The sequence below is a fragment of the Cibotium barometz genome, chromosome 5 (assembly GCF_041138505.1).
Source record: "Cibotium barometz isolate CiBa-2024 chromosome 5, ASM4113850v1, whole genome shotgun sequence".
Lineage (NCBI taxonomy): Eukaryota > Viridiplantae > Streptophyta > Polypodiopsida > Cyatheales > Cibotiaceae > Cibotium > Cibotium barometz.
In genome coordinates this window covers 33444791-33460714 of record NC_141050.1, presented here as the reverse complement: position 1 = coordinate 33460714, position 15924 = coordinate 33444791, and the positions used below count along the sequence as shown (strand labels likewise).

The 15924-nt window shown below is 40.4% G+C and overlaps 1 pseudogene; it reads left to right on the top strand.

The window, feature by feature from the left end:
- Window positions 1-4857: 4857 nt before the first annotated feature.
- LOC147638381 (uncharacterized) lies at window positions 4858-8413 on the top strand (annotated as a pseudogene).
- The last annotated feature ends 7511 nt before the right edge of the window (window positions 8414-15924 follow it).

Genomic DNA, 15924 nt, shown 5'->3' with positions numbered 1-15924 from the left:
ATTCAATTTTTAAATATTTTTGGATAGAAAAATATCTCATCTTATTAAAATAAGTTTCCCTGAAAGAGAAGTTCAAAAAGATTGTCAGAAGGTGCATTAGAAATTAAGTATAATCTATTCAAGAGGCATTATCCTGAGGGTGAAGATTTTTTCAAAATTTTAAATTAAGGTTCCTATGGACCAATAAGATTCATCCAAATGTAGGGAAGAGATAAATGAAGAAATAAAAGAAAAGTCCCCCAAAAATGAGTAAATACTCACATAAGATGAAGAGTTGACTAAGGACAATGACTAAGGACAAGGTTAATACTTAAAAAAGAGAGATATTTAGGTGAAATGATACATTTTTGATACCTCGGCATGGGGGAATTTCCCTCATGAAGGAGGTGCCTATTTTACATGCTTGAATGAGTCTTAAACTCCCAAATAATGAGATATTTTTATCTCTCCTCTCTCCTGTTTCAACTAGATCCAAAAAGTGAGCAAAACTGACCTAAAAATGGTCAAAAATTGACCAAATTGATCTGGAAAATTCTAGAATCAGTTGGCTTGGTTAGAAGCTCACTTTTTCCTATAAATAGAATCCCTCCCCTTTGTTTAAACTTAATAGTGTTTTGCACTGTTACCCTGCCTCTCCCAAGTGCCAAAAACAGTGAATTTTATTCATAATTCATTAGTTTTTGACCTACCCTCTTCCAAAAGATTGGTGGCCACTCTTGTCTCAAACAAGAGTTGAACCCTCAAACCATCAAGCCAAACGAAAGCTCTCAAGTTATCTATGTAAGTTGGAGATTCTTCTCTTTTCCATTCATTTTATGGTTTTTTATGATTTTTGTCTTCTCTACATTGCAAATGATGTTATGCCTCATTGTAAAAGGCATTCCCCTCTCTTCTCTAGTAAATCCAACCATTCTTTATCCTAGGTGAATGATTAATGAATAAAATCAAGTTTTTCATAATGTTTCTCTTAAATAAGTAGAAAAATGCTACTTTAGAATGATTTAAATACTCTTGGTGCATTTCTAATTAATTTTAGAGACTTAAAATTTAAAAAATGGTCAGCCATACAAAGGAGGTTATGGCAAAATTTTTTAAAAATTTAAAAATAAGTATTATCTTTCATTATTCTAAAAGAGCCTTAACCTTGTCCTTAGTCATTGTCCTTAGTCAACTCTTCATCTTATGTGAGTATTTACTCATTTTTGGGGGACTTTTCTTTTATTTCTTCATTTATCTCTTCCCTACATTTGGATGAATCTTATTGGTCCATAGGAACCTTAATTTAAAATTTTGAAAAAATCTTCACCCTCAGGATAATGCCTCTTGAATAGATTATACTTAATTTCTAATGCACCTTCTGACAATCTTTTGAACTTCTTTCAAAATACTAATCCTTATGAAATCATAAGGATTAGTAATCCTTATGATTTCTATGTTCTAAAGTGTCATTTTCATGCATAGAAGATGCATTTTGATTATTTGTATAAAAGAAATTTAGTTTTATTATAAAAGTATTACTTTCATTATTATTGATTTTTATGCATAAAAGTATGCATAAAAGATTACTTTTTTTATATAAAAGTGTTACTTTTATCATATTTGATTTTCATGCATAGAAGTATGCATAAAAGATTATTTTTTATTATAAAAGTGTTACTTTTTTCATATTTGATTTTTATGCATAAAAGTATGCATAAAAGATTACTTTTTTAATATAAAAGTGTTACTTTTATCATATTTGATTTTCATGCATAAAAGTATGCATAAAAGATTATTTTTTATTATAAAAGTGTTAATTTTATCATAATTGATTTTCATGCATAAAAGATTAATTTTTTTATATAAAAGTGTTGCTTTTATCATATTTGATTTTCATGCATAGAAGTATGCATAAAAGATAATTTTTTATTATAAAAGTGTTACTTTTATTATATTTGATTTTTATGCATAAACGTATGCATAAAAGATTTTTTTATATATAAAAGTGTTACTTTTATCATATTTGATTTTCATGCATAGAAGTATGCATAAAAGATTATTTTTTTATTATAAAAGTGTTACTTTTATCATATTTGATTTTTATGCATAAAAGATTTTTTTAATATAAAAGTGTTACTTTTATCATATTTGATTTTCATGCATAGAAGTATGCATAAAAGATTATTTTTTATTATTATAAAAGTGTTACTTTCATCATAAATGATTTTTATGCATAAACATATGCATAAAAGATATTTTTTTATTAAAAGTGTGATTTTCATCATAAATGATTTTTATGCATAAACATATGCATAAAAGATATTTTTTTATTAAAAGTGTGATTTTCATCTATAAATGATTTTTATGCATAAATGGGTGCATAAAAGATATTTTTTTTAAAAGTGTGATTTTCATCATAAATGGTTTTTATGCATAAATGGGTGCATAAAAGATATTTTTTATTATTAAAAGAGTGATTTTCATCATAAATGATTTGTATGCATAAACATATGCATAAAAGAAATTCTTCATGTTAAAAGAGTGATTTTCATCATAAATGATTTTTTTAATGATTAAAGTGTGACTTTCATCAGAATTGGATTTTATGCATAATTAGATGCATATAGAATCTTTATAATTAAATAAGGGTTCTCCTTAATCCTCTGTTTAATTTTCACAAAAATTAGAAAAATGAATAAGTAGATAATCTGTGAGAAGAAATGCTACCGTTTCATATTCACTAAGATGGTAATGAGAAAATTCAATTAAACTATCGAAGTCGGAGATTGAGATAAATGATTATTTTATTCCTCCTAAGAAATTCATGTTTTAGAAATCTGTAAGCAAATATTCGTTGAACGAAATTTAGAAAAAGAGAAATTGAAATAGTACTTTTCGAGAAAGATAGTTTAGGAAGAACCTTTCTAGACCCAAACTCTGATTCAGACTATTGACCAAGACCTAATTCCTTCGTCAATATGACGATGTGCTCAGTTCAGAAAAAATGCACTCAAAACACCCACCGAATCTGAAACTAAGTTAAGACTTTTGATTTTGATCTGAGGACCAAGTTAACAGAATTCGAGGAATTCTGTTTGGAATTCAGACCTAGACCTAGAAGTATTGAGATACGGATTTAAGATTACTCATGGTTTCAAACAAAATCAAAACTGAAAACTTGCATAGAAACCCTGTTTTCTTAAAGGACTATCTTACGCCAGAATGCTGGAGGGAGCATTTGGCATATATGTTTATCGAAGGGAAGTTTGGTTGCAATAGCTGGCAGGGAGTGTTCGAGGGTGCAGCTCACGCGACAAAGCGTGTCGAGGTCTTGACTAGCCTCAGTATGGTAAAAATGGTGCGCTTTCGATACGATGGGCGAGGGCCAACGAAGCGATCCCTGAGTGAAGTGCCAGGACACCTAAGGAGGATCCTGGAGGGTTCTGATGACTAGGCGATGCACGGGCTCGCGGTGCCAAGGACACCCATGCATATGTCGAGGAAGATATTGTATGACAGACCAATGTTATTGTAATCTATCACTGGATCTCGTTGTTGACTCGCTGGTCTCAATGGAGAGAACGGAGAGTCCAAAGTGATACTGTTTTGTGAGAAACAAAGACAATGGAAATTTTGAAGTATGACATTTGTCAATGGATTTTCTTTATATTAAAGTTTTAAAGAGGAGTGTGTGCGTATCTGTTTTCTAAAGCTTAAAGCTAAGAAAGGCATTTCAATTATGGGTGGGTGAGTACTTGTTTGGTTCCACTGATTCCAGTGGTAGGGTGGTGGCTAACCCATGGGCCGGATGGCGTTAGGCTGGAATCAGTGGAGTTTTAATAATCAAACTGAAAAATATTAGGATTACGCAAGGATTCGAGTAGATAGTTAATTCCCTGATAAATTTTTTGATTGAGTGGATCAACGGCTGTGCCTAATCTTGATTAGGAAAAAAGCGTTGAATTGCTCAGATGATCAAATTATATCAGTGATAGTTTCCTTCCATTTGGTTTATTCAGGTGGAGGATAGTTTAGATTTTGATCTCGTTAGAAAACTCGTTAAGAAAAATTCAAAAAGGTGGAATCGTCCCCGCTTTTCGGGCATGGGAAATTTTCCCGATTTTGGATTTCAAAGTGACCACCAGCATAGTCTCGTGCCCAGACATTCGTGGGCGAGGCCCCGAATGAGAAACCCTGCCCAGACATTCGTGGGCGAGGCCCCAAGTGAGAAACCCTGCTCCGCGCATGAGGGGACTGCTTTCGCTGTCAGCTCTACCGGGAATCTGGTGCACGGAGGGGCAGAGGGATCTCACACCTCATAACTGCTTTAATGGTCTTCTTTGTAATAACCTCATCCTCCTAGCTCTCTCATAACTGGCTCCACATGGAGTCTCATAGTGTACAGAATGGCAATACAGGCTCCGTATATCTTCCCCAACACATCCCAAGAGAACTTCTGCCAGGTCTTCGAAACTATTGGGTTGCAAAGAAGAGGGAACAAAGAAGCATTGAGAAGAGGATTGCACGTACGCACGAGGATGGTGACATTGATGAGCGAGAGACAAAAAATTTGCAGAGCAGTTTCTCAGTGCTGGCGCAAACAAACAAACAGGCTTTCCAAGGGCCTTCAAACAAAGATTCTACAACAGCTCCTCCGTCATCCAACGTTCTCAGTGTTGCAGCACACATCAGAGACAATTGAGAGACTCATTTTCTCTAACATTTGTCATACATTATCTGAGGTGAAGACACCCCATTCAAATAACGAGTTGTTTTTAAAGCGGGCTACTGTCGTGGCATGCCTCAATGGCGCATCTGGTGTTGACAATCAAATGAGTGATAGAGAAGTTGCCAAGGTTTTAGGAGTTCATCGAAGGAATGTCATTGCGGCCAATTTTTGGCTGCAACATGCAGCGGAGGAAGGGTCACTTCCCTTGGATTCTTGTCATCGTCAATTGCATAGGGCAAGCACCATCACCAGTGAAATCAGGGAAATCGTGTTTCAGTTTTGGTCGGTGGCATCTCCCCAAACAAGAAAGATGTTGTTCGAAAGAGGATAGGCAAGAGTGTGCATGTACTGCATCCAGTGCATCTACTCGATTTGCCTCAGGTATATCAGTGTGTTGAGAGTGTGTTGTAAGAGCTACACAGTTGCTCGCATATGATTGATAGTGTATCCGGATATGCTCTTCTATACGATACTGATTTCTAAATGTTAGCGGTTTAGAGTGCTTGACAGTACTAAAATTTTGTATGATAGGGCATTAAAGTGCTTTACCATGCTTCCAAATGTTTGCAAGTGCCTCTCACAGTGCATTACAATGCTTAACCATGCACTATAATGCTTTACAAAGCTTTACAATTGATTTCAGATGCTTCTGAGTGCTTCATGGTGATTCCAAGAAATTCCAAGTCATGAGTGCTTGATATACTTCTTCAAGTGATAAGTGCTTCTAAGTGGTTCATAGTGGTTCCACAAGTGATAAGTGCTTCTAAGTGGTTCATAGTGGTTCCAAGTAATTTTATGTCATTCCAAGTGCATCTAAATGTTTCTGTGTGCTTCTAAGTGCCTTTTGTTGCTTCTGAGTGCTTAATAGTGCTTCAAAAAGCTGCCAGGTGCCTGAGAGTTCTTCCAAATGCTTCCAAGTGCTTATGCTCGTAATGGCTTAACAGAGCTTCAGAAGTGATAACAGGAGCTTCTAACTGCTTCCAAGTGCTTGTAAGTGCTTGTAAGTGCTTCCAAGTGCATCTAAATGTTTCTGTGTGCTTCTAAGTGCCTTTTGTTGCTTTTGAGTGCTTAATAGTGCTTCAAAAAGTTGCCAGGTGCCTGAGAGTTCTTCCAAATGCTTCCAGATGCTTATGCTTGTCATGGCTTAACAGAGCTTCAGAAGTGATAACAGGAGCTTCTAACTGCTTCCAAGTGCTTGTAAGTGCTTGTAAGTGCTTCCAAGTGCTTGCTAGGGCTTCTAAATGCTTGCTAAGTGCTTACTAGTGCTTCTAAGTGCTTCCAAGTGCTTCTAAGTGCTTCCAAGTGCTTCTAAGTGCTTGCTAGTGCTTCCATGTGCTTCTAAGTGCTTCCAAGTGCTTGCTAGTGGTTCCAAGTGTTTGCTAGTGGTTCTAAGTGCTTCTAAGTGCTTGCTAGTGATTCCATGTGCCTCTAAGTGCTTCCATGTGCTTCTAAGTGCTTCTAAATGCTTCCAAGTGCTTCCAAGTGCTTCCACATGCTTTACTTGCTTCTAAGTGTTTGCTAGTGTTTCCAAATGCTTCTAAGTGCTTCCAAGTGCTTCCAAGAAATTCCATGTTATTCCAAGTTCATCTAAATGGATCCTCAGGCTTCTAAGTGCTTGCAGGTACCTGAGAGTGCTTTATAGTGCTTTACAACCATTTACAAGTGCTGCCAGGTGCAGAAAGTGCTACTAAGTGCATCTAAAAGCTTTACCCAATGAGTGTCATAGCTTTACACTGATTGAAAGTGCGTCATAATGCTGACCAATGCTATAGGTTGCTTCAGAATGATTTATAATGCTTGATAGTGTGTCTAAATTTGTCTTCTTTGTCACAGAGGGACTTCTATATGCGGTTCCAAGTGGCTCATCCTAACATAAGGATCTCCCTCAGATGTTTTGAGGGTCTAAAGCCATACTTCGTACGCAAGTTGAACGACCGCAACACTTGTTGCTGTGAATACCTTGTGCAGCTTGTCTACTTCAAGAAAGCTCTTAATCAGATGCGCCAAATCAGATGCGCCAGGGAAGATATGGGCTACATGGCTGGCCATGCAGTGCAGGTGCCTTGTTTGCAGTTCTCATGATGGAACAACGCAGTGCGCGACGGCCTCCAATGCCACATTTCCAAGCTTAACAGACCTGTGGGAGTCTATATTGTGCCCAAAACCCATTGACTGTGCTTATCACCGTAGACAATGTCTTTTGGGTACATGCCAACATTGTGGCATTAAACAGATCTCCTTGTGTCCACATGAAAAAAGCGATGACATCTCTATGATGCCTGTCAAGCTTTTTAACGACGTTCCTAATGAGAACGGTCAAGCAAAAACTCGGAAAGATCTTGTTGTTCGCCAAGTCAGCCCGAGGACTTTCACTTCCTTGCTTCAAAGCAAATTGGGAAACTTCATCAAACACAATTATAAGTATAGATGGCAAGCTGAACAATTCAAAGAGTGTTTGGATAAATTTCTAGATGATGTAGTGGTGTCGGTAGTGGATTTTGCAGAGAATTACTCCTTCAAGGTGCAGAATGAAATTCAGTCAATGCATTGGTATTCAACTCAGGTGACAATCTTGGTCCACATTTCGTACCTGCGTGATGTGCTTGGTACCATTCGGAAGACAACCCACTTCTACATCTCTCTCTGATGACAAAATCCATGACACTTTGTTTATGCAGCACTGCTTTCTTTTGCACAATGAGTGGCTAAAAGCTCAAGGATGTAGTGTCAAGCGACACTGGGTGTGGTCTGATGGCGCTGCTTCACAATTCAAAGCAAGGCACCCTTTCTATTTTGTAGCCCGATAATTCAATATGACAGGTATTGAGATGATGCACAGTTTCTTCGCATCCGGCCATGGGAAGGGCGAGCACGATGGGGCTGGTGGCGGTGCTCAAAAGAGCTCTCACACAGGAGCAGCTGAAATTTGACGGATGGGTGTTAAATAACGTTTCAATTGTGGTGGCATTCCTCAATGCAACCCTCAGGAAAGAATGTCCATTGACAAGGAAAAAAGTTGATCGTAGATTCTGGGAGGTCAAGCTCGGTGATGTAGACAGAGATAGAGAGTGGGATTGCATGCGGATCAAAGGGTCTCGATCCTTCCACTATGTCAATGGCTACAGTCAATCAGATATACATGGGCTACAGTGCAGACCATTGTCCTACTTTTGCCATGCGTGCATGAAAGGCCAATGGAGGAGATGTGTAAACAAGGACCACGTTGAGAGGTGGCAGTACGTGCGAATACAACCGACTGTCAATGTTCAAAATGATGGAGAAGCATCCAGCGATGATGAGTTACCACGAGCCCCCATGTATGCTGGCCACCATGACGACCTAAGTGATGCCTTGATGGTTGGCTAGAACTTCGCAGTGAATGCAGAAGAGCCAAGTGCAGACTTCTACATCTTGAAGTGCACTAAAACCAAGCGCTTGACCATCAAATCTGAAAGGGATGAATGGCATAACCGTATTCAAAAGAACTCATTTGTCGTTGAGGGACTCTTCTACGACAAGGTAAATGGCCAAGATGACACCTACGTTCTTTTGGATGACAAGCCCCCTGCTTTTATCTACTCCCACCTGGTGCGATGCATCAGGTTTCCGATGTGCTCGATAGAAGGTGAGCCTAATGTATATGAATTGTCAAATGATGTATTTGAACAAATCTATAATAACATGCCCCCAAAGGAGAACTTGTAAGTTCTAACTTTCAAGCTAGCACAATGCGTCCTCCTAAGAAGCAGTATTTCGCACGTTCAACTCTTTGACAGCACTTTCAGTAGTAGACAAGCACTTTAAGACCACTTGACAAGCACTTCTAGTACCTACACAAGCACTTCTAGGATCTACACAAGTACTTTCAGATTACTTGAAAAGTACTTTAAGTACCTAGACAAGCACTTTAAGTAACTAGACAAGCACTTTCAGACCACTTGACCAACACTTCCCAAACAATTGAAGTACCTACACAAGCACTTGACAAGCACTTGGAGGCCACATGGTAAGCACCTATCAGGTACTTTTAGTACCTAGACAAGCATTCCAGACCACTTGACAAGCACTTTCAAATTACCTGACCATCACTTTCTAGTACCTAGACAAGCACATGTTTAGTACTTTCAGACCACTTGAGAAATTCTTGTCAAGCACTTCAGTACCTGGACAAGCACTTTTAGTATCTAGACAAGCACTTTCAAACCACTTGACAAGCACTTTTAGTGTCTAGACCAGCACTTTTAAACCACTTGACAAGCACTTCAGTACCTAGATAAGCACTTTTAGACCATCACTTTCTTAAGAGTCCACAAAATGCAACCACAGTATAAACTAAAGAAAATGACACTAGATCGACACAAAATCATTCCAAGGTCAAAACCATTTTTGTTTGTATATATGTCAAGGAGTGTTGGAAGTTAGCCACACAATAAAGGCACAGTGTCAGAGTACATTAAGCTACACATTAAAGGCATGGTGTCATGGTAGTGAAGGGGCTACAGGCAGTCCTCTGTACAATGGGAAAAATGCCAGCAAAAGCACTTCTAATTTGCTATTTTACTCTTTGGACGCTTATACTTTCTTTCTTTGGGATCCAGGTTGGGGGTAATTTTCGACAACGTGGGGGCTTCAATTTCTTTCATTTCCTCAACATTGTTCCACACGATTCTCCAATTCGACCGTTGCAAGGCATCATCCCTAACATCAAAAGGACACTCTCTGACAGTTTTTGCTCTGTCAACACTTTCTGCCCACTGCAACACAAAGTCAGCCACATCCTGTTTCAGAAAATTTCCCCACTACCCCTCAATCTGCTTCTCCACTTCAGGAAGGATCACATAGCATGCAGGATCATTAGAGTACATTTTATACAATGAGTCATCTAGCACAAGTGTATTTGTCTTATTGAATTTCGGGAAAAGATGCCAGAAGGTATCCAGGTTTTTCAAGAACATTGGCCTAGGAGGATTATCAAAGCGCCAAGTGCAAACATGGCAAGCGGTTTGCGACAGCCATCCACTCATGCATTTCTTGGCTTGAGGCAGGCACTTATCCATGGCTATCTCCAATTCCCTGCCTCTGTGGGAGGTCCACACAAATACCTCTGCAACCTGGCTCAATGCAAGTAAGAACACCTCTGCATCCTGTCGTACGTAATAGGTGATGTTCTCATCCTCATGGACTTTGGAAAAGTACAGCGTTTGACCATTGGGGGAATCTCTCTATCCTGCGCTTATCGTGCATGCACAAAAGAACCTTGTTGAAGTCAACAACGACTGCCAGGTCTCGAGAGTCATTGAAGCGTCGAAACTGATAGCGTGGAGGACAGTGCTTAATGTGCTCTACCTCATCAGTGGGGGTGGTAGGGTTTTCGAGCCAACAACTTGAATTTTAACTACATGCACAACAATTAAGATGATCAGGACATGCACAGACACTGAGACAAAGGACTTATATATTATATTGCCACAAAATAATGCGGCTTGCATGAGAAAAAGCTACAAAGTTGCAAGAAGCTAAAGCTTCTTGCATGCTCGGGCTTTGGGGAAAATTGGGTTAGTACTTTTCTTCGGGTCCCGAAGAGGCCCATTCTCCACCTGCCTTTTCTTCTTCTTTTGCAGCTCTCCTGCAACAAATTGGAGGGTCTCTTCCATATCTGGGTCCAACTCCTCTTCAGTATGTACACCTTTGTCGATGCGGCTTGGCTCTCCAGTTGGAGCACTAACATGACTTAATGTCTTAATGGCATCAGTACCTGGGATAGCAATAGGAAATCAAGTTAGGAGCACAGGTAGTTAATATGATCACAATGATCATGTATAATCATGTCTGAGGATAACATGTTACAGCAACCAAAATTACCTTGTGTGATCTCAGAACCAGGTGTCTCCCTCAGGATGCCTCCATCACCAAGCACATTAGTTTTTTCAGTAGATAGAATACAACCACCCACCATGTTTTTGTATTTCATCATCAAGGCATATAGGTCGAAGGGGGCGTCCACATCATGCATGGACAAGGTGGAAGCGGCTGGGTCCACCCCCTCGCCAGCCTCTGGCTCTCACCTGAGACATAACAGACAATTACTGTACATATCAAAAGTAGCATGAATCCTGTCCTATGAAAGAGGCATGCCTTACCTATGGACTCCTCATATGCATTCCCAAGTGCCCAACATCTTGCTACAAGTGGTATCTCCCACGAACAGTCTGGAACAATGCACTTGTGCTTAGTCGCACAGACAATGGAAAAGCAAAAGGGGTGGTACTTGTGGGCACATGGTAGATAATAAACGTCGGCCGCATGTTTGCTTGACAACAGCTGGCCACCACAGGCCACACAAGATCCACCAATGAGGACAGTGTCAGCACCTAGGACAGACTTGGGAGGCGGGGTAGGCACTAGAAGGGCTCTCCCCTCTCTCTTCAAGAAAGTGCATGCCTCCTTCACGAAGGAGGCCTGTCTCCTCAGCTCACATAACACATGCTCCATTTCCTCAACCGAAGCCTGCACATAATGAAAAACAACCAGCCATCAGAACTTTCAAGCATGTGTAAGTGGTTTGAGCACCTGTCTCAGTGGTCTGTGCAGTGCCCTAAGGTCTAAGCACTAGCGAGTGGTCTGTGCAGTGCCCTAAGGTCTAAGCACTAGCGAGTGGTCTAAGCACTTGAAAGTGGTCTAAGCACTTGCAAATGATGCAACCACTTGCAAGTGGCTCTTCCAAGTGTTCTAAGCACCTGTTAAAGGTCTTAAAAACTGTATGTGCTTTGTGCTTTTGCTAGTGTTTTAAGCACTTGCAACAAGTGGTATGAGCACTTGAAAGCGGTATGAACACTTGCAAGTGGTCTTGAACTTCGCTAGTGGCCTAGGCACTTGCAAGTGGTATGAACACTTGTAAGTGGTCTTAGAACTTGCAAAAGGCATGAACACTTACAAGTGGCCTTAGCACTTGCAAGTGGTATGACCACTTGCAAAAGGTATGACCACTTGCAAGTGGTCTTAGCACCTTCAAGTGGTCTAAGCACTTGCAAGTGGTATGAGCACTTGAAAGCGGTATGAGCACTTGAAAGCAGTATGAACACTTGCAAGTGGTCTTGAACTTTGCTAGTGGCCTAGGCACTTGCAAGTGGTATGAACACTTGCAAGTGGTCTTGTACTTTGCTAGTGGCCTAGGCACTTGCAAGTGGTATGAACACTTGTAAGTGGTCTTGAACTTCGCTAGTGGCCTAGGCACCTTCAAGTGGTCTAAGCACTTGCAAGTGGTATGAGCACTTGAAAGCGGTATGAACACTTGCAACAAGTGGTCTTGAACTTCGCTAGTGGCCTAGGCACTTGCAAGTGGTATGAACACTTGCAAGTGGTCTTAGAACTTGCAAAAGGCATGAACACTTACAAGTGGCCTTAGCACTTGCAAGTGGTATGGCCACTTGCAAAAGGTATGACCACTTGCAAGTGGTCTTAGCACCTTCAAGTGGTCTAAGCACTTGTTAAACTTCTAAGAACTTGCATGATTTCTATGCACTTGCTAGTGATGTAAGCACTTACAGTGATATAACACTTGCAAGTGGTTTGAATACTTATGAGTGGTCTATGAACTCGATGACCTCTAAGCACTTGCAAGTGATGCAAGTGAAAAAAGCACTTGCAAGTGGTGTAAATGCTACACCACTTTCAAGTGCTTGAATCACTTGCAAGTGCATATATCACTGGCAAGTGCTTGAACCACTACTTAAAGGATAGAAAAATGCTTGAGTTTTCAAAAGTACCTACATAGTGGACACCTCCTCCTTCATCTCTGCGCAGCAGACGTCACAGCACCATAAGCCATTGAGGCCACCCTCTCCAGCACTCCTATCTCAGCTTCCTTCTTCAAAATGAGAGCTTCATTTTCTAGGGGAGATGTTTTTAATATCTCCATGTCTGCTCTAAGTCTCTCCATCTCTACTATAATCGGGGCATAGGCCGAATATGTGTCTTCGTTGCGTAGCCACAAATCCCTCTTCTCTGCTAAGACCAATTTAGTAGAACCAACCTTCGCTTCAGCAATATGGGCCTGCCCATCAAGATCTTCAGCAATTCTACCTAACCATTCTATGTATAGGGGCCGGGATGCAACTTCAGCCGGTTTTGCAGGGTGATTAGACACTGTCAAGGCATAGGAGTCAACAGCATGCTCTGTTTGTCCATACAAGACAGAAACATCGTAATCGGACATGAACTTGCTCATTTTGCGATTCAAACCTCCCCGTTGAGCCTTCGCATTATCCAAGACCATACCACCCACCACAACCCATGCAATCTTGTGACTTTCGGGTTGAGCTTTAGCAACTGCACAATTCTCAAAGGCAAACCCTCTAGCAAACTTTGTCATTAGTTCCCCATTAGAGGGGGTAGCCTGGTACACTTTCTGATACAAAAGACGGCAAGCATCGTATAGGTGATCCTGCACCATATGCAGGAAGACCTTTGTCTTCTTCTTTTCAGGAACTTTGAAGACAGTCAGCCACTCCTCAGGTGGAAAATCCTCAACAGTAAGGTCTTTGGGCAGCTTGCCCTCCATGCTCAAGCCGTACTCAACATGCAACTCAGCTGTGCTGAGTAGCAAAAACGGGAGAGCTTGGGGTACTCCGATGACGCTGTCATCAATAAGAGAACAAGCAAACGTTAGTTCTCAAGGGGAGCATGCATTGACAGGGAAACAATGTGCAAACAAAAGCCAATGGAGGAGATGTGTAAGAAGGATATGTGCATGCAGTAGACATGGAAGAGGAGCACAATGCCTTTCCGAGCGGACTTTTCTATTGGGGGTCCGCATGTTGTATGGGAAGCTTCACCTTGCTCTGGCATCGGTGAAGGGGTCTGCACGATTGAGTCAGCATCCGCAAAGGGTCTCTTGCACCTCCTAGGGGGGGTGTTCTTCTTGGGGGGGTGGAATCACTCATCTCTACGCACACGGCTGTGAAACGGTGAAACCGTGAGTGATGCGAGGCAGCAGAGGGATGAATGGGCAGGAAGCTCGCTTGGTGAGATGGAATGCAGGAACGGAGCATAGGGAGAAGAGGAGTAGAGGGAGAAGGGGGGCGCATGCGACAGGCCAAATCAATGCATGCTTTAAAGAGGGTGGCCCAATCCTTTTCATGATGGCCCACTATTTTTCATATTACGAGAAGGGAAGCGCCAAATCATTGCATGCTTTGAAGAGGGGGCCCAATTAATTTTATGATGGCCCACTATTTTCCATATTACTAATTTTAAAAACACTAAACTTTCCTCCTTTTAGGGGCTATTGGTGGTACCACCAAAAGGTGAAAAAAGTGGTACCACCTATACATGCTTTCACCCAAAACTTAATCGCATCATTTCATTACATAAAAGATATAAAAAAATATTTACAATGACAAGATAATTAATTTCTCTCGAGTCTCTTCTCTACTTACTCTTCCTCTTCAATAGGCATATTTCCTCTATAGCGCAAAAACTTCTTGTGACTATAACTCTTGAGTGCATTTACATTTTCTAGTCCGGCACCTAGAGCATAGCTAGCATAGTAGAGGAAGTATCCAGTTTTGGAAGTCCAAAATCTAGTACCGTATCCAAAGATACAAATGGCAGCACACTTCTCTATAAGCATAACCTTATGTGTATTGTAAGGGATAAAAGAATAGCCCGTATATCTAGATAGTGCCTTGAGTGTAAGAAGTGGAATTTTAGCATCACTAGAATATTTGCTATGGTAGTAGTCAATAAATATTTCTTTGTCAATAGATGGGATGAAGTCTGCAAGAGAATCATCTTGCCCAACTCTTGCATGGGCAACACCTCCATGTCTTATAAAACCATTGGCATCATCAAGATTTATCTACATTGACAAAGAACTTGGCTTTCACATAAATTCAGTCAATAACTTAAACTCACTCAAGAACAAATAAATTACGTTTTGGTTCTCATCCTCTTTCAAATTGGATGCATCCCAAAGGTTGATAAAGCCTTCGTCATTTCCTTGATCAAACTCGGGCAAGGGCTCTCTTCTCATTTCAGTAATTCCGAACTCCTCTTGATGAAGACTTTGAAATTCTAGCTCTGTGGGAAGAGAAGATTCAGTCTCCTTGGCTTTGTCAAAGCATAATGACATGGCTTTAGGGGCTTCAATGACGTTCTCTGTCACCTTGGTGTCCAACTTTAGAAACTCCTCTTTATGTTCATTCTCCACATTGATTATACCTCTGGCAGCTTCACAACCGTCTGCTATAATTGTGAGGCAATAATCTTCCCTTAAATTATAAAGCTTTTATATGTGGGAGAGAAGGATATAATTCTTGCCATTTATAAGAAAGGAGGGCAGCCCAGGGATGACAAAGTTTAAGTGCTCTCCATGCACAGATGACCCCTCATAGTGGATACCTTAAACTGTGCCACATCAAACCCTGTGCTTAGAAGGCACTCCTCATTACCAGAAACCAGGTCCATAACCTCATCTTCAGATTCAATCTCTCTAACAAATGATGCTTGTGAAACCATTTGACCCTTCTGAACTTCCAGTTCCTCCTTTGTGTAGTCCTCTTTGTCTACATGAAGAAATAGATTATAAGCGCCAAACCCAAATTAGTACTCAAGAACCTTGCACCTTTTCTTGTGAAGAGAGCAGTTATCAAGGGGCAAGTATTTATCCTCTTATCTTTTGAATATGCATCCCACCTTCTTAACATGCTTTTCTTTTCAGATAAGGAGAGGGAAAAGCTAGACATGTGAACGTAATGTGATAATTTCTGTACTTACCAATTTACTATATGCCTCCCACTCTTCCCATAAAATAGAGCTTGCCATGTCCTTAATAATATGTTCCAAACTGAAGGGCACATTGAATATTGGCTCAACATCTGGAAGACGTTCATCATAAAATAGAGCTTGCCATGTCCTTAATAATATGTTCCAAACTGAAGGGCACATTGAATATTGGCTCAACATCTGGAAGACGTTCATCATGCCCAGCTCTCCTTAACAAATCGAATAGGTTTTCATTGGCACTAGGCTCATCTGTCACCTCTTCAAGTGTATCTAAATATTCCATAGGATCATAATAGTGTACCACTTTTTGCTCCTTGCTCAAATTTCCTTCCACGGCACGAGAGGGAAGAAGGACCAAAAGGAACTAAAATTGGTTATCGCGCGGTGAACTAACTTCCCACGGCATGAGGGAAGTGGGAACGAATTGCCTT